This window comes from Peromyscus californicus, unplaced genomic scaffold, assembly GCF_007827085.1.
Source record: "Peromyscus californicus insignis strain IS unplaced genomic scaffold, ASM782708v3 Scaffold_6__1_contigs__length_162567912, whole genome shotgun sequence".
NCBI lineage: Eukaryota > Metazoa > Chordata > Mammalia > Rodentia > Cricetidae > Peromyscus > Peromyscus californicus.
The window spans coordinates 56,283,311-56,303,943 of NW_026294584.1; positions in this window are offsets into that span (position 1 = coordinate 56,283,311).

Genomic DNA, 20,633 nt, shown 5'->3' on the forward strand with positions numbered 1-20,633 from the left:
ACTTCATAGGATTACCTGATAGTTTTAAAGTACAAATGTTGAGTCAGGCTCTGGATCCATTTCAAATTCACACTCAGCTTCTAGTTCTGGGGAGAAAGTAAATGCCAGCCACAGTACTCATTTATCACATTTCCACAAAGGGTGTGCTTGTAGGCCTGCATCAGTCTGAAAACTGAGGTTTTGTTTGCTTCTGAAGAGTGCAAACAGAGATAGATTTCAGCACGAATACAGGGAGGCCAAGAGCTTTTACTCTATGACCTTGAGGATAACTTTCTGTAGGACAGACAGAGGCTATGTCACATCAGGCTCTGGTGTCTGAGGCAGTGTTCCTGTGAGATGGCCATCTATTCATAGGGAGTGTGGCTGTGCATTACTGAGAAATGCAGATAGAGGATGCTGTGTGTTTTATTCCCTGGTGGCTCAGTTGGCATACATGAAGAGGACAATGTTTCTTGAAGAGGTAAAAAACAACCAAATAGTCTGCTTTCTTCATCTAGCAAAGTACTATCACTGTTTTTTCACAGACAGTTCTTTCCACTAACAACGGCATTTTCTTTCTTGTAAGACGGGAACTCAGCTGAAATCTTTCCTTGTACAGAGCACCTCTCATTTCAAGAGGAAAATCATGAAAATAGAGGAGCTGCCACAAATGTCAGCAGGAGAACATCCACCTATGTGGCCCTCATCTTTCAGCAGCCAGTGTCTCCTTCTTTATATTCAACTGCTCCTTTCTTGATGAAATTTTTAGTAAACACATGTTAGAAAATTCCCACACATACATTGGCTATTTAATTCAAGACAGTCAAGTTTCAAGTACATTTTCTTGCCAATTTCAGTTAACTCTGGGTTGAAACTTGGAGCGATTCCCATTTCTTCAAGGAGTCAAGGAGTCAGGTAGAAGTTCCAGGAAAGCTCTTTTTGTTGGTTCAGCCTAAGGAAGACATACTGATCTGGGACTCTTTAGTAATTTCACATTTCCCAGCAAAGCTACAAATCCTTGTTAGGGACAAGTCAGAGGGACATCTTTATATGGTCAAATATTAAAATGGCTCAACTATCAGAGTGGGCACTTACCCACTATTTTATGAAACAATAACAAAATATGGGTGTTCTAAACCTTAATTTGTTTCACTCAGTTGTCAGCTGAATCTTAAATATTATTCCAGTTTTGTAAAAGAACACATTTGAATAGTTGGCCATATAAACTTTTGCTTACTTGCTTAATATTATCTTAATCCAGGTTTAAACATAAAGTTTTTTTTAACAACTTAAATTTTAATGTGTATGCTTTGTGACTCTTGGAATTATTTTATTGAAAATCACTTTCTGGACTAAGTATTGGAGTGGCTAGCCTTAGAAACAGAAGATGCATTTTGGCAACCTAACAAGATAAAGGAACATGAGTGCTCAGAGGACTTATAAACAGACAGATTGACAGACAGACAGACAGACAGACACACACACACACACACACACACACACACACACACACGTACACACACACACACACACACACACACACACACACACACACACACACACATGGAGGAGGGGGAGAGAAGGTACTTTAGAGGATATAATTGTATCACTCCTGAGCACAATTATTTGCTGATGAGAAGTGGAAATGTTGACACACAGCCAAGATGAAAAAATAAAAACAATTACAAGATTTCTTTATCTAAATCAAGTTGATGTATTATTTTTTATTATTTTGTATTTGTGAAAACATGCAATAAAACATTGCCTCCATATCTTTCTACCTATCCACCTAGCCCTCTCTGTGCCAGTGTCTGTCACTGCTGTAGGCTATTTCTGAGGAATTTCCTCTAACTTTTTCTATGAGGTGAGGTGGGCATGTATGTCAGTGCCCTGGATGAAATTTGAGGGGTGGTGGTGGTGCATAGCTGTACTTTCGGTGGAAAGCATAAATTTTATTAATGTGAAGAGATGATGGTAAAGACGTGGAATAAGGTGAACATTCACTGTGAGTCATTGATAGGTCAGGGAGTGTTTCTAAGAAGATGGGAGAAATGGCAGCTTCTTGTTGCTATGGACAGACATTCATATAGCTTCTTTATTCTTGCGATGATATGAAGGTAGATGGTCATGAACATCGAGCTTCCAACTAAAGAGTAGCAATTTTTCTCCAAAACCCCTGGAGACACAAAAAGGATTTCTGATGTGTTTTGTATTATCAGAATAGCTGCTGCAACTCTGACCAGAACAATGAAGAATTAGGTGGAAATGTAAAATGTGATACTTAAAACTTCATACTTTGGTTTTCTCTTCAGATAACTGATTTAGTGGATACATTAAAAATGCTTTAATTGAGGTGCACTACACTCATTTATGGTGTAAATATGAGTGGCTTTTCATACAGTCTTATTAGACATCGGCAGTCATCATGATGAATTCAGTACTTTGCACCATGATATACAGAAACCCCATACCCAGTATTGTGACCCCCTTTTCCCCATTTGCCACTTGATGGGCATTCAGGTTTTTACACTTTCTGCCTGTTTTGAATTCTACTTCTATAATAACGTTCAGTTTTTATGTGGATATAACTTTTCAATCCTCCACGCTGTGTAGCCAGAGGTTACATTAAGTCACTCTGCAGTTCAATAGTCTGAGGCACTGCAAGGTTGTTATGTGGAGCAGCCACCACGCTTGTCTTTGCCTCTGCAGTGCACGAGGGTTCGAAATTTTTCTGCGTTCTTGTGGTTGTCTGTTGGGCCTCACCATCTTGTGCAGTGTCCTCTCATTGAAGTCCCCTGGATGACTGGTAGCTTTGAGCATCTTTTTATATGCTTCTGGACCATTTCTAGATGTTTATTTTTGTGTATTTGAATGTGTATCTCAGTGTGCTCTTGTGCATGACAGACAGAGGAGCATTAGCTTCCCTCTTTTACCGCTTATTCCTCTGAAGCAGGGCTTCTCCTGAACCTGGGGCTAGGCTGTCTCTACCTGTCACAAGAAGGTGGTTACAGGGGTATGCCAGGCCACACTTGGCTTCTTATGTGGGTACTGGGGACTTGCAACTCATGTCCCCATGCTTGTATAGCTCTTACCCAAGAGTTCTATCCATCTATCTATCTATCTATCATCTATCTATCTATTATCTATCTGTCTATCTTATCTAGAAATGCCTTTTTAGATACAGAGACCCACAGCCAAACATTAGGCAGAGCTCCAGGAAGTCCTGAAGAGGAGGGGGTAGAAAGAATTGTAGAAGCCAGAAGGGTCAAGGACACCATAGGGAAATCCACAGAATCCACTAACCTGGACTGATAGGGACTCACAGAGACTGAACTGACAACCAGGGAGCCTGCATGGGACAGCCTTAGGCCCTCTGCTATGACAGTTGTGTAGCTTGGTCCTCTTGTGAGACTCCTAACAGTGGGAACAGGGGCTGTCTCCCATTCTTTTGCTGGATTTTGGGACCCATACAGTGCCACCCCGCCCAGCCTTAATCTATGGGGAGGTGCTTAGTCTTACTGCTACTTGACATGCCATGTTTTGGTGATATTCATGGGAGACCTACCCTTTCCTAAACAGAAACAGAGGGAGGAGTGGAATGGGGGGCAGAGGGGGGATGAGGGGAGAGAATGTGAGGAGAGAAGGAAGGGGAAACTGAGACCAGGATGTATAATTAATTAATTTAAAAAAGAAGTTAGAACAACATTTACTGGCACGTTAAAAAAAGAAGAAATTCCTACTTAGATCCTTTGCCCCTTTTAAATTGTTTTCCTTCATGTTTGTTCTTGAGTTGTAAGTTATTTATGTATCATGGTCATGTAATGCTTATTACATAGAAGGCTTAAATGATTTTTACCATTCTGTGTGAGAACACTTTTATGAATTATTAATATTTGAAGATGCTCAAAATATTTACTTTTTTCTTTTGTTGTGGTCCTTTTGACCTCATAGATAAAAGTTCTTTGCCAAATTCCAGGTCACAGAGATTTATCCTTATGATGTTCTCTCAGTCTCATATTGTTAACACATTTTAGTCTCTGATGTTAATTGTTTTTATGTGCAATATAAGATAAGCATCCAGTTTCATTCTTTCTCACAGGGTGTCCACCTATTCAAGAATCGTTTACTGAAAGGATTTTTCTCTGATTATTAAAAGATCTCAACTTTGTTGAAGATGGGTTGACAAAAACATACAATTTTGTTGCTTGACCCATAGTTCTGTTCTGCTGCTCTGTTTATATGTCTGCTTTTGGACCAGTGAAGTGCTGTCTTGTTTATTGTTGCTTTGTTAAACACAGAAACTGGGAAGTATGATTTCTCCTATTTTGCTCTAGTTTTCCAAGATCATTGGTATATTCCTGTCTCCCTATAACTCCATGTGGATTTTAGAACCAACTTGTAAAATTCTCTTCTTCTCTCTTTCTCTTGTCTTTCATTTCCCTTCCTTCCTTCTTTGCTTATTTTATTTTTATTTAACATTTACAGGCAGACTCAGCTATACTTTTGATAGAAATCAAACCTAATCTGCAGATCAATGGGGGATATTGCCATTTCATCAATATTAATTCTCTAATCAATGAACATTTATTTGTATCTTTTCAAATATATTTTATGGTGCTTGGTAGTTTTCACAGATGGCATCTGATGCTATTTTAATTGAATTTATTATGAAGTATTTCATTCTTTTTATGTTACTATAAGTGAATTTAAAATTTTTTACCTTTACATTGTTCCTTGCAAGTGCATAGAAGTACTATTGATTTTTTGTATTTTTCTTGTTTCTTGAAATTTTGTTGAACATATTTATTAGCTATAATAGTTGATGGCATACTCTTGACACAAAAAAGAATGAGAAGCTTCTATATATTTGAAGATGCTTGCTTGCATGGAGGGAGCAAGCAGCTGTAATGTTCTCCCTGCCTAGTTAAGTCAGTGTTCTGTGCTCTGTAACACAGCCAGACTGCCTGAGCACCCCTGTGTTCCCTGAGCAGGCCATACCTCCCATGCCTTCTGCATCTCAATGAAGGATAGACAATTGATTTCTTTATTTTTGTTTTGTTTTTCAAGGCAGTGTTTCTCTGTGTAGTTCTGGCTGTCCTGGAACTTAATTTGCAGACCAGGATAGCCCCAGACTCAGAGATCTGCCTGCCTCTGCCTCCCAAGTGCTAGGATTAAAGGTGTGGGCCACCCCCAGGTGATACTTGATTTCTAAACTACAAAAAATATGAAAAGAAAGCCCTGTTTTTCAAACATTCATGCAAGTTTTCTTCCTCTATTTCTTATGGAGAAACCCCAGGTAGGTAGGCAGTTTTAATTATCTTACTCCTTTTAACTTTAATGATACTGGATTGATTGGGTTTTAGTCAGAGGACTGAACACAAAACCCTAAACATTTCCAAGGTTATTAGTGGACTGGCTTCCCAGTACCTCTGTCATCCTCTTAGTCCTCGTCACATTGCGCTTACCACTGGCACGAACCAGTCACGCATCTTTTTTTAGTATTTGTTTCTAATTTCAAATTCTGCTTTACACACTCCTGTGCTTGGAAACAAATTTTTGTTCATGTTGTGTTACTTGGTTTATTGAAGTATCAGTCCTCTGTCCACTCCTAATTAAGTATTAAGGGTCTTGTGCCTTTGGGGAGAACTTACTACTGTTATTTTGTGTTGTTCAAATCTTAGATGGTCTTTTAATAAAAAGAAACTCAGTACCAGATATTGGGGTAAAACCTGAAAGATCAGAGAAGCAGCGCAAGTCACAGCCACCACCTATTACCTCACCAACTCCATGAATCCTCTGAAATCCTCTGAGTCTTCACCCAAAAGGGTCTCAGTTGAGCTGCCTTACTTCCTGTTTCCTCATGTCTTATATACTTTTCTCCACCCTGCCATCACTTCCTGGGATTAAAGGAATGTGTGTTTCCCAGTACTGGGATTAATGGTGTGTGTCAACTGCCTGACTCTGTTTCCAGTGTGGCCTTGAATTTACAGAAATCCAGATGGATCTCTGCCTCACGAGTGATAGGATTAAGGGTGTGTGCCATCACTGTCTCGCCTCTATGTCTAATCTAGTGGCTGGCTCTGCCCTCTGATCCTCTGGCAAGTTTTACTGGGGTACACAATATATCACCACATTTTGCCAAGTAGACGTAGCATCAATCTTCCTTCTAAATACTTTCCTTATACCCATAGATTAGTGCAGCTGTCAACTCTCATCAGAGATGACTCTTATTGCAGGGAACGGAGGCTAACTGTGCAGTCAACACAGAGGCTCACGACTTATCAAAGTTCTTAGAATAAGTGACTGTGAAGTGCTTACCCCCAGTGGGATATACACATCACCCTCCCTTTCTAAGGCACCAAGAATACTGCAGAAGAAGGGGCAGAAAGATTGCAAGAGCCAGTGGTTGGTGACGACTTATGAAGTAGTGTCTTGTGGATGTAGCAGGACCACTGCATTCATGTACTCACAGAGACCATGACACAAGACCTGACAAATCAACATTTCAACATGGGTGAGAAAGGGCTCATAGTACCTGACTATGGTAATATTTTATTTGTACTGAAATGTGATTTTATTTGTATGTTAATAAATAAAGTTGTCTGGGGGTCAGAGCTAATAGCAAGCCATAGCAGAAGTCTGGCAGTGGTAGCACATGCCCTTAATCCCGATCACATGACAGGCAGATCTCTGTGTGTTCAAGGATACCACCAGCATGGAGACACATGTCTTTAATCTCAATACCAACCATAGAAGACCTGGAGGTCTGTACAGACAGGCAGTGACAAGGAAGTCATGTGGTTGGGTTTACAACCAATGAGAAGGCAGAAGAGAAAGTCAATAAATAGGACAAACACACAGGAAGTAGTTCTCTTGCTGAGGTAGGACAGCAGCAGCAATGAAGGGTAAGGTTTTTAGTCTCAGCTCTTGCTCTGACCTCTTGGCTTTTAACTCTGTATTTGGCTCTGTGTTTCTTATTTAACAAGACGGTTACATCTACACCTGACCTCTAACAGAAAGTTGTAACAGTTGAAGGATGCTGGGGGAAGGAGAATCAGGTTTATTCAGGGTTGTGACCTCTTATAGGCTTCCCATTCTCCAGTGGATGGCCCTCCATCTACGTGAATACAGATTACTCAAATTGGGCTCAGTAAGTCATGAAAAAATCATAGACAGAAGCAAAATTGGGGGAGGAAAGTGGATATGACTGAAGAATATTATATATGGGTATGGAATTTGCAGAGAATAAAAAGTACTTTTCCAAAGGGAAAAAACTACTTCAAATTTATAAGTTATCCATTTTTGGTAATTAGAATAATGTTTTTCCTGAATAGCCAACCGTGAATGTGACAATTTTCTTTTTGGAGTCTTGAAAACTTTACTAGATCAATGACTTTTTAAAAAAATAAGTTACTCTACAGTGTGTCAGATGCCTCCTATGAGGTTAACTTGAGTGCCAACTTGATGAATTTTAAAAAAGCCTCAAGGGAGGTTCATCTGTGGTTAAATCTGTTGATGTTGTTTCCAGAGAAGGCTAGATCTTGGGGGCTCTGATCTAATCAATATGTTTTAATCAATGTATGGATTCATAATGTGACAACATTATTTTCAGGTGGTGACAGGTGTGTGGGGAGTAGCTGGATGAAGCAAGTCACTTGGGATGTGTCATTGAGGCTATTTCCACCCTAGTCTCACCTCTATCCCACCACTTTCTGCTTCCAACGTACCAAGAAGTACACATGCTCCTGCGGCTGCGGTATTTTGCCCAACCATGTGGGGCCAGGCCATCATGAACTGGGTCCTTTGAAGCCATGAGCCAAAATAAAACTTTTCTTTCTAAAGTTGTCAAGAATTTGGTTATATCCATGAGATAAATGACTAATGTCCTCATCTCTGCTTTCACTTTTTCAAAATAGCATGGAAAGACCTGGGATTAAAAAGAAGTTTCAAGTTTAGGCCCAATAATCAGAAATGATAGAAAACAAATGCTCAACCATAAATTTGGAAAAATAGGTGTTATCATTTCCTTCCTTCTCCTTTGTCAAATACTCAGGAATACAAAATCAGTGGCAGGTAAATGCTTTATTTGTGTCTTTGCTGGGCATGTAGTAAAATGAAAAATAAAGAAACATAATTTCTTCATGAGTTACCATCAGGCAACAAGTGAAAATCTTACTCATAGCTATTTATTTGCAACATCAACATAGCAGCAAAACAGCTAATTGAGCAACTTGAATCTCCAGAAATGTTAAAAATTGGTAACACTATGAAGACATGATTCATGTCTCCCTGGGCTTCTAGAAACTCAAAGCTTTGGGAAAAGAAAGATTTCTGTGTATTAAAAACCAAACCAAACCAAGAAGAAGCAGGTGGATTCGATCCCACTTCTTTACATTTTCCCCTTGGTCCTAGAGTAAAGCAGAACCTGACACTGCATTCTTCCTGTCAGCACAGTCAGCAGTAACCTTAAGAGCCTGGAAATAGGTAGGGGGGCAGAGGGGCAAGCACATGGTGATCCCGCCCATGCATCAGCTAATTTCTGACTCCAGCGCTAGCCTTGGGAACTTAAGAAATCCCAAACAGATGCTTTTTCTAAAGGTAAGGGAGAAAGTTAAATCTGATCTTGCTAAAAAGGAAATAAAAACAAACAGTGCATCTGTGAATTATTTAAATCCAGCTTTGGAATGATGATGCTAAAGATTTCACTAGGAAATTTAAGCACTTCTGTAAAGATGCCTGCTCTTCCCCCCCCACTTCTTTTTAGCTACTTTATGCAAATTTAACTTCAAGCAGACGTTTTTGGTTTATTTCTTGTCCGAATGTATAGTTGTACTCAATTTTCACCCAAGCATTCATCCAAGCCTCATGATTTCTTTATATATGCCACTTTGGTGAGACTCTTGAAGGAAGCCGGCCTCTAATTGAAGTGTGTAGATGTTAGAGGTGGACTCCTCTAGGTTGGAATCATGGCTGCACATTTGCTATGCATATATCCATAGAAAGAAGTTTCTTAAATGGATAATAGACCTTTGACACAAGTATTTGTTCTTCAGGCAAATATAGAGAAGGACATTGACATGTTGTGCCCCCCACCCCCACTCCCTCACCTTTCTGGGATGGAAGAAGGTTTATTCAGATGCAGGTATCTATTCAAGGATACCCTAAGAATAGAGAATAAGACTGTGTCATTTCCTGAGTCCTGCTGCCAGAGATGCAGAAAGCATTGTGACAAACAAGACTGCTATTATTTAATATGTTAGCTTGCTATGGCTGGTGAAAAGAATACCCACGGAAGAGACTTAAATAGTGAGTTTACTTTCTCATAGTTCTGGGTGACAGGGTTCAAGAGCTTGGTCTCGGCAGGAATATTTTCTAGTGAGGTGCTGTGGAATAAACCTTCTGTACACTGTGATTATGTATAGCTCTCATTAGTTAATAAAAAGCTGACAGGCCGGTAGCCAGGCAGGAAGTATAGATGGGACAGCCAGACAGAGAAGATGATAGGAAGAGGAAGCGCAGAGTCAGACGAGTTGCCAGCCTTTGCAAAGGGTGCAGGAGATGAATGTGCCATGCTAATAAAGGTACCACCATATGGTAGAACGTGAATAAGGAATATGGGTTAACTTAAAATGTAAGAGCTAGTTAGTAATAAATCTGTGCTATTGGCTGAGCATTTGTAATTAATATAAGCCTCTGTGTGGTTACTTGGAATTGGTGGGTGGGAAAGAAACATCTGCCTACAGTGAGGCCCCTAATTTGGTTTGTAAGTGACTACCTTCTTGATGTGTCCTTTTATGTCCTTTTCTGTGAGTACTTCTGGTGTCTCTTTCCACTTTTTATAAGGACATAATCCTATTCAATGAAAGGGACCAGTGTATGACCTCACTTAATCTTAAGATTGTTGAGACACACTCACAATGGAGGATTTGGACTTTAACATGTGAAGTTTGGTGGTAGGGGGGGACACGACACAATTTATTCTATAATACTTAGAAAGCCATTTTTCTATTTAAGGTGTATAATGAAATGAAACCTGTTCTCCTTCCTCATCTCTCTTCCTGTTTCTCTCATTGATGAGACATATAAACACATGTAAATAAGCACACAATATACATGTTAACATCCCTATGTACCTCACATGCATATATACAGCATTACTATCATGCTTTGTTGCTTTGAATCTGTGAGTTTCTGCTCTTCATAATGCATGATTAACAACCAATACTGTTTATTAGTATTGACAATGCTTGATGTTTCCTCTGTGGAAATTGGGGTAGACAGTCACAACAACAGTCATAGCAATGTCTTGAGCATCAAGGAGTATGCTTATTTGTTAATTGTCCCACTTACCTGAGACATGAGAACCATCTCCATCCCCATCCCACACAGGGCAGAGATTTTGAAAGTTAATGAGGTTCCAAAGGCTGCCTAGCTAGTAAATCCCAGGCTGTTTCCTAACCTTCACACATGGAAATGTAACACAATGTCAAGAAACTGAGAACGTTGGCAAATCTCTATCTTGATCACACAACCTGACTCTCAGCCCCATCCATGGTAGGGGCAGATTTTTGAGTAGGGGGGCCTTGGATAGGTCTCCTGCTGTGCATCATTATGGTGTTTGGGGCTGCTCATGTTCATTGTTTACGATTACTCTTCTATAAGTTTACATACTTCTGTTGCTGAACCACCCCAGAAGGATGACAAAGAGTAACAAACACTGGGAGAATCACAAAACATGACTGGGAGACAGATATAAGCAATTAATTAAAATCCACCATGGTAAACCTGGCCCCTTGTGGAGCCTGTTCAAATGACACAGTAGCATAGAGAAAAGCATGGCATTCTTGAAGAGGTCAGAACATACTTTATCATGAAGGTAGTCCTGGGATGTAAATGGAAAGAAAGTAAAAGTTTGCCAGACTGGGCAGAAGGTGATCCACACAGAACCATCATGTGTTTTTATGTGATGACATTTATAGTTTACCTGTTGGGCTCATTCTGTAGAATATTTACAAAGAAATAGTTTGTCTTGGACCAGACCCTTCTGTATCTTGTTCACTTAGCCAGAATCCATGTTTCCTGTCCTGCCAGTTATCCTCTGGGTAAAAAATAATGTGCCAACTCTAGCTATTGCAATAATACCACAAACTCTGGATTATACAAACAGGATGTACAGCAAGAGCAATCTACCTGAATTAGTTTTAAACCAATGGAAACCCACAACCACCTCAAAGCACTATAATTATATAATTAGAACAACAGGATGATCTTTAAGACAATCAGATTGTCTTCTCCTGCTGCTCCAAGGGGAGAGGAAAAAATACCCACTCACTCCATATAACAGTCTGTTTACTTCATTGTCTTACTGACTTCCTCTCAGGGTGGAGTTCATCAAGATCCTGCTTTTCCCATACATCAAGAATTTTACTTCAAACACTTAATCCCCAGTCACTTTGAGTGGCAAATTAACCCTACCTTTAAGATCATAAAGTGCACACATCCTAACAGTCTGGTGGAAGCCCCTTAGCTCTTCAACGTAGGGCAGCATCTGTCCCTTACTCTGTTTTTCTCAGTCCTGTCTTTAGTCTTAAACATAAGTTTCCGATCTCTGGATAATGGTATCTTTGTGATCTTTGCTGTGGTCCCTTCTCCATTCCTGATCTTACAAACCTTCACACTATTATCTTCAATTTTTCTTGCTTCTTGCTGTAAAAGCTGCAACTATCAAGAAAGAAAAGAGACAGGAGGGAATTAGACAAGGGAGGGGGGACTTTCTATGGCTGCCCCTGTGGAGGATTCTTCTTCTAATGGTCCAGAGGACAGATACCTTAGACATAAGATCAGGAGAGCTGGGAGACCATGGGGAACAGTTGTAAAGGGTTAGGCCAACAGTGGAGAAATGAGAAGTTATGGTGTCTCCATGGGAATTAGGACGGAAAACTGACAGAAAGAAAAAGTTCTACTGAAAAATCCACTTAACCTACTTAAAAAGTAAATATCACAGGCTAATGAAATCATTTTGTTTTATTTTTTTTAAAATATGGAGGATTTGAATGAGGAGCATACAAGCTAACCTTTGGACAGATGTCCTTAAGATGCAAAGAAATAAAATGAAGAATAATGATATCTGACCCACAGTGTCTCAAATGGAAACAAGACAAGCAGAAAAGAGAGCTGACATTTCCTCCATGATAATTGAGTTAGATGCTTTGAGCAGAGGTTGCCCACCAGGAGAGGAGCTGAAAAATAGATCATGCTGACTTTTTAGATGTGTTTACTATAAATCCTTAGATATAAGGCCTTGCAAGAGGAGGTGTGTATGTATATATGTATGTATGTGGATCAAATTGTTTGCCTTTTCCATTGCTTAAGATGCTTCTCACATGATTCAGACAACCAGTAACATGGGGACTCACACTCTTCCTTAATACTTTCAGCATGCCTATGAGAGAGGCTGAGATAACTTTGCAGGTTAATAATAAACTAGACTGTTACAGGAAGGCACAACTCAGGGCTTCTGGAACTGAAAGGTGATTTTTTTTTAACAGAATGGGTATGGTAGTTTATGAAATAATGTAGTGGAGAAGGCTTGTTAAGGGCCAGCCTGTGGGGCTGCATCTGCTTGGTTGAATACTTACTGTTCTGCCCGGCTGCCTTCCAGTTCTGTCTACAGCAGTGGTCCTCAGTCTTCCTAATGCTGTGACCCTTTGATACAGTTCTTCATGTTATAGTGACCCCCAACCATGAAATTATTTCATTGCTACTCATAACTGCAATTTTGCTCCTGTTATGAATCATAATGTAAATATCTAATATGCAGGATATCTGATATATGACCTCTGTGAAAGGGTCATTTGACCCCCCAAAAGGGTCATGACCCACAGGTTGAGAACCACTGGTCTAGACACTAGTTCTAGCTGATGTGCTTCTTAATAGACTGGCCATCGCTGTACAGAAATATCCTAGAATGCTGTGGGATAAATGCTTTTGTACACTGGTTTAATAAAATGCTGATTGGCCGGTAGCCAGGCAGAAAGTATAGTCAGGATAAGTAGACAAGGATAATTCAGGGAAAAGGAAGGCTGAGTGAGGAGATGCCAGGCTGCTGTCTAGGGAGCAGCATGTAATGGCACACAGGTAAAAGCCACGGGACACATGGCAACATACAGATGAACGGAAATGGGCTGAGTTTAAGTGTAAGAGCTAGTCAGTTGTAGGCCTGAGCTAATGGCTGAGCAGTCTTAATTAATATAAGCCTCTGTGTGTTCACTTGGGTCTAGGAAATCTTCTGAGTACACTAGGATGTGTGTGTGTGCAAGAAGCAGCAAGGTTTCTTATCTGCTGGGCGGTGTTCCCAGACAGAGAAGGTGACTCCTATAGTACCTTAGAGTCTGAATGAGGCTCTGGGTTCTCCTTGGCTGCCTTGTGACCTTCTGCATATTACTCACTCTCTCTGCATCTTCATGTATCATTGGGGTTATAAATCTATAGACTTCTTTTTTTGTTTTTTTTTGTTTTTTTTTTTGTTTTTTTTTCCGAGACAGAGTTTCTCTGTGTAGCTTTGCGCCTTTCCTGGATCTCGCTCTGTAGACCAGGCTGGCCTCGAACTCACAGAGATCCGCCTGCCTCTGCCTCCCGAGTGCTGGGATTGAAGGCGTGCGCCACCACCGCCCGGCAAATCTATAGACTTCTTAAGGCTGTGGTGAGGATGAAGGGAGAAAATGCCTGTACAGAACTTAGAATAGTGCCCAGGGCCATAGTATGTATCCAGTAAGCAAGTGAGTATTTCATGAAGAGACCTCTCTCTCCCATGTTCCTTTGCTGCACTGTACTAAATGAAGAGCCAGGATGCTTATGTGACATGAGACTACACACTTGAAAGGTGCCAGGTTAGATTTTAAGTGTGAGTCCAATTGACTTTGACCTTATGTCCTTACTGTAGCACGCTAACAAACCTCAGCCACGAGAAAGAAATGAGCCTGGATCAGAGGGGGTTAAAATATGAGTTACCTGAAAAACAAGGTAGCCTGTGATTAGAACAAAAAAGGGTAGGCTACAAAATGTTGCAATTTACCCTACCTTCTAGGACAAGCCCCAAATAGGGGATGATGAAAATAGGACCCTGTCACAACTGAAATGGAAACTATGGAGAAAGTGTGTGGTTGTTGGCTGAATTTGTGTGGTTCTAAATTCAATTTTCAGCTCTCCATGACTTGAGAATTTGAAAGATTTATAGAAGGAAAAGACAAGCCATAGAACAAAAGATTAAGAGTCAAACTGTAATCTGAGGGGAGCAAGTAGTTTCACAAGACTGGAAAAAGAGCCATAATATTATACTTTGCCCTTTAGTAAATAATAATGCATATTAGTAGTAATATAACTATTAGTTACTGATTTAATCTGAAGAATGATGTTACTAGGTTAGGTGGGTTGGAGGAAGCAATGTGCAGGAATTTTAGCTTCTTCTTTCATAGAATAAAATCAATAAATAATGTGTAAGACTGAAAAGAAAAGAATTATTAACATGAACATTCTATATAGAATAGGGATGTAACTTTAAAATCTAAAAAGAGATTAAAGGATGTAACCGGTTACTTCTCCAAGAAAGAAGTTAGAAGATTAATGAAGCTAGGAATAAGAAGGAAATTATTTTCCTAATCTTATTTTATATTTTTAAAGAATTTTTTTCTCTGGGGACTAGGGATTGAACCCAGGGTTTTGCACATACTCTATCACTAATGTACATCCGCTCCTGCCCCACTTAAAAATTATTTTGAGATAGGTTCCCAGTATATTGTCTGGTCTAGCTTTGAACTTGCTCTGTATTCCAGGAAGGGTGAACTGTGATTACCCAGCCTCAACCTCCCACATAGCTAGGATCAGCAGCCTCTAAGTGATCTGTAAATGGTCTTTATTTTTTTCTAGTAAGAGATTCTTATTTATGGAATGCAACTATTCCCTCTTAGAAATGACTTAATTACAGTTCCAGCTGATATTTTCTAGTGTCTGACCTCTCTCCACACTTTAAATTGTTTCGCTATTTCTGCCAGCATCCTTTATGTTAACACATTCCTTAGACTATCTGACTATCCATTGTCTATGAAAAGGAAGGCTGGGTGGGAGGAAGACTTACCTGGGGTAGGGCAAGTCAACTTCACAGGATAGCCTTTTGAGTAGGGGACATTCAATGTCAGTATTTGCAGGTCTCCTTTTCCAGTCTGGCTTATTACAAAAATCCCCTTATCACCTGCCTGGGCTGTCATGGGAATGGTGTGGGGATAGGAGGTGAGGCTCCCTGGATGGCTACACACAGTCTCATTTAAGCTGCATGTGAGCACAGCCCTCTTCTACTGGAGCTCAAGTCCAGAGACTGAGTCAATCTGAGTTTATCTAAGACTGAGTTTACTGAGTTAATCACTCCAGAGAGGCACTGGCTCTGTAGGGAAGGGGTTGTCCACAGAGCCTGATTATTCCTTATTGAGGCCTACCACAAACCCTCTGATCTCCTTTTCACCTAGAATCTACACCTCGGCCTACTTTGTCCTGAATCTCCACTCTTTGTGTTTGTTTTCCCCACAGCTCAGCCTGCAGGCCATTTCATTTCTGCTGTCTCTGCTCTGGTAATTCAATATCTGTTTATCCTTGAATTATTTTTCTCTAAGGATTCATTATTACCTTATGTGTATGGTGGTCTCCCTTCACTTATGCTGGGGGTAGGGAGAGGTAGAATGCTTTGCTTTTTTCCTGTCTTTAATTCTTTCCTGTTGTTTTGGTGGCATTTTTCACTACTTAGCAGAGAGGAACCCATATTTTCTTTATAATCCTTATTTAGAAGTTCCATTATTCATTTAAAGAAGAGTCTTCAGTCAGTAGATTACTTGAGATAGCAAATAAAATCGGGAATTTCATTAGTATTATTTAAAATTATGAATGTCATTTCCAGAGGACAGGGCACATGGAACCAATTTTTTCCCCAAACAATTCCTGGTGACTCAGGCTAAAATTTGAAGTCTATAAATTTATTTATCAGAATCATTAAGTATTGAAAGAGAAATCTACTCCCACGTGGTGTAGGAAAAAAACAATAGATTTGAAAGAGTGAATGTACAATCTTATTTTTGCCATCTTGGGCAAAATACTTTCTCTTGGTATTAGTAAATACCTTAGTAAAGTGATGGTAATTAGATTTTATGGCTGCTAAGATTCCATCTAGACCATTCTCAACCTTCCTAACACTGTGACCCTTTAATACAGTTCATGTTGTGGTAACCCCCAACCATAAAGTTATTTTTGTTGCTACTTCAGAACTCTAATTTTGCTACTGTTGTGAATCACAATGTAAATGTTTTTGGAGCAAGGGTTTGTCAAGGGGTGTTGACCCACAGATTGAGAATTGCTGATTTAGACTAAATACTCTGCAGCTCTGCTAGGTAGACTGAAGTCACCACTTGAATTTGCTGCTCTCACAACTGTTGTCATGCAAACTGTGAAAATTCACATCACTGACGACCAACAAAGTATTATTATTTTTGGAGGACTTTGATAACACTTGTTACACTTTTGCTTGATAAAGGATCTATATTAAACTTTTATAAATTAACTTTTTTGTTATTTATTTATTTATTGATTGATTGATTGATTTAGCCTTCTGGAGATCAAACCCAGGGACTTACACATTCTAGGCAAATACTCTTATCACTGAGCCATATTGCCAGCCAATATGCAGAAACTTATTTTAAATTTTATTTTTTTAATTGTTTTATGTATATGGGTGTTTTGCCTGCATATGTGTCTGTGCACTATATGGATGCAGTGCTGGAGGAGGCCAAAAGAAGGCATCTGATCCTGTGGAACTGGAGTTACAAATGGTTTGTGAGTACCCGTGCAGGTGCTGGGAATTGAACCTGGGCCCTCTGTAAGAGGAGCAAGGGCTCTTAACAGTACCACATGAGTTTATTTTAAATCTAACATAGACTCTCAAAGAAATAATTTTTGATAGTGTAAGACTAATGTTTTTATTTATTTGTGTTTATGTAATAATGAATTCATTTTGAAAGACATAACTAATAATTAGTGCAGTAGGTTGAATTTTTCTTTGTAAGTAGATTTGCTTGAGTTCAAAAATGTGAGTTGATTTAATGAAAATAGTGAAGTAAGGCTGTGTGCAGACAAGTGCAGCTTGTGAAACATGTCATGTCATGTGACACCCTTCCAGGACTGGGCCTTTGTACATATATTAGTTTTCCACTTGGCCACATCTTTAAATGTCCAGCTCAAAGGTTGCTTGCCTATTGAACTGTGCAAAGTAGAAGAGTTTCATCTTCTCAAAGAGTTCAGGGCATTGTGACTGCCCTATTTACACGGACCAGAGGCTGCATCTTACTCATCCCTGTATCTCCAATACATCACTGTGCTTGGCTTGCAATGAATGTTCAATGAACATTTGCTCAAAGAACAGGCCAAGTCACTGCCTCAATAATTGTAATAGGGGAATGTTTCCTAATTCTGATCTTTTTTATTCCTTTATTTTTTCAGTGAGTATCACTAACTCTGTTTCATTGGTCTCTGCTTTTAGCTCATTAGTCACAGGGCAATGCCCCAAAGTAGTCACAGTAGGAAAAGCAGGCGTGATATCAGGGGTCAGAAATAAACAAAAACTCTTGGGATCCCCCAACCCTAGAAAAAGAAACCCAGGATTTAAGCATGTTGGCAAGTCTTCATGTTAGATAGGCCCTCTACCACTGAACTGCACTATAACCTTCTTGAAGGCTTTGGGGTTAGTATTAAATTCATGCAAATTTTAGGAAGGAAATATTTCAGTCATTGAAATGGAGAATTTTGAGGTAATAAAATTCTAGAATTAATGCTCTTCCATAGAAATAGATATTCCCTACCTTCTATTAGAGCAATTTGTATTTTGTATACTTTATACTATAAAATCTAAAGCTTATGTAATTTGAATTTACAGTGCACTTCTACACACATCATTTAATTTTATCCTCACAATAATGTTTTGCAATTGGCCTGATGCAATAGAAAGGAGAAGTGAGGGTAAGAAATCGGTCAAATGATTTTCCAACATCACCAAGCTTGGAGTTAGTTGGGTAGATCAGAAGTCATCAAACTAGACAGGGAAGCTGGGGGAGGCAAGTGTGCTCCTTTTTCATAAATAAGGTTTTATTGGGGCTATGACTTGCTTTTATGAGAGATCATCTCCATTTCACACATGAAGAAGAACTGGAGAAAAGAATGTGCTATTGACACTGTCACACAGTCAGACAGTGGTGCTGTGGGTAAGATGACTGTGTGCCATACCTCCAAACCCTTGTGCTAGCTTTGGTGCCCAAATCAATCCGATTCTAGCTCTGTGACTGTGAGGAGTTTGTTCCCCTAGTCTCTGGTGAACTACCACTTGTCAGTTGTTTGTCACAAATCAAACACTCAAACGAACATTTTAATTTATATTCAAGTCTTTTGACATCCTATTTCTTTCTAATGGTAAAAACCACTTGAATACTGTGGGTGGACTCTCTCTGTCTCTCTGTCTGTCTCTCTGTCTCTGTCTCTGTCTCTCTCTATGTATATATATATATATATATATATATATATATATATATATATATATATATATATATATATATATGTCTTCTCACTTAAGTTTCTTAGGAATTGATTACTAATCTCAAGAAAAATGGAAATGCTGGTTAATTAGCTTTTCTGGTGTCAATCCCTGGTCTGTCTTGCTTTTTAAACCAACTTTCAAGACAAACACCTAATCTCATCATTTCCCCTGTAGGAACTTAGCATGTGTGAAAAACCCAATGATAACCTCCTGACCATTCAATAAAGTAGTGAGCTACTAACTACCCACAGAAGATCCTGTTTCCCTGCATCCAGACTAACCTACCTTGATTTCTTTAAACAAGCTGCTTCTCTTCTGGAATCTGAACTATCTATCCCTGCAGCTCCTTTATTGAAATCCTATTTGTTCTTTGAAACCAGATTCAAATAGCATTGAATCCTTAAAAGACTTCTCAGATCAAAGACTGAACTGGTGTGTTCTCAGAATCCAGTTGGATTTTTGTTTGTAACATACTTAACAGAGTTCACATAGTGCTTACTGACATTTTTTTTTTTTGTACATGTCTTAAAGTACTCTCAGAGATTTGTACTTTTAAACTACTTTGTAGGAGATGGTGGGATCTATATCTGTATCTGTATCTATGTCTTTATCTATCTATCTATCTATCTATCTATCTATCTATCTATCTGTCTGTCTGTCTGTCTGTCTGTCTGTCTGTCAGTCAGTCTGTCTGTCTATCTATCCATCTTTGTGTGTGTGTGTGTGTGAATACGGAATTTTAAGAAATTACGCCATCTGACAGAATGTATAAGAACATTCCTTTTTCAAAAAGATATTTTAACTGGGTGTGGGAGTGTATATGTGTGTCTGTGTGGAAGTCTGCATATGTGAGTGCAGGTGCCCACTGAGGTCAGAAGAAGGCATTAAGGTTCCCGGGGCTGGAGTTACAGGTAGTTATGGGTGCTGGGAACTGAACTTCTCTGAGGGAGCTTATGTGCACTTAACTCCTGAGTCACCTCTTCAGCACGAACATTTCAGGTTGAAACACCTTAAATTATTATTTGGTAAGCACTTGAGTTACCCCCTATGCTCAGGGCATGGTCTTGTAACATCAAATGTTAGGCACCCAGTAAATATTTACTCATTTTTGGTCTCAAGTTCTCTTTATAATGTTAATTTCATGTTTCCATTTAGCTCAGTACAATTAATTTAAAAGCACCAAATAAAGATAAATAATGGACAGAACAGATAATTTATTCTAACACCTTACATCTGCTCCTCACTTCACAGTGTCTTTCCTTAACTCATTTTCCATTCTGTGTTGGCAGCTCATGTTTTATGTTATTTAAAAGTTATTTGGTAAGACTTCAAGCCATTTCAGCAATGCTAACTAACTTATCACTAAAAGGATAAGACCCATGATGTGGCAATTTAGCATTTGTTTGTGTCCAAACCTCACCATTTCAACTTCGTTTTGCAACTTTAGCCTTGCGTTTGAATTACCTCTTTTTTTTTTTTTTTTTTGGTTTTTCGAGACAGGGTTTCTCTGTGTAGCTTTGCGCCTTTCCTGGGACTCACTTGGTAGCCCAAGCTGGCCTCGAACTCACAGAGATCCGCCTGGCTCTGCCTCCCGAGTGCTGGGATTAAAGGCGTGCACCACCACCGCCCGGCCTTGAATTACCTCTTATCATTAATTGGAAATGAAGAATGCATAGAGGTAAAGTATCAGCTGATTTACCCCCAGAGGAAAGGGCAGTGTGAAAGAAAGATTCATCTAGGATTAATAAAATCCTGTATTAGTCGGGTGGTGGTGGCGCATGCCTTTAATCCCAGCACTCGGGAGGCAGAGCCAGGCGGATCTCTATGAGTTTGAGGCCAGCTTGGTATACAAAGCGAGTTCCAGGAAAGGCACAAAGCTACACAGAGAAACACTGTCTCGAAAAAACCAAAAATAAAATAAAATAAAATCCTGTATTATATGAGTTTGTTAAAATATAGAAACACATCTTCAAGTATATTGGCATCTAAGTCCCCGGTGAGTACTTTTCAAATAGAAGCCTTTGTTCCATTT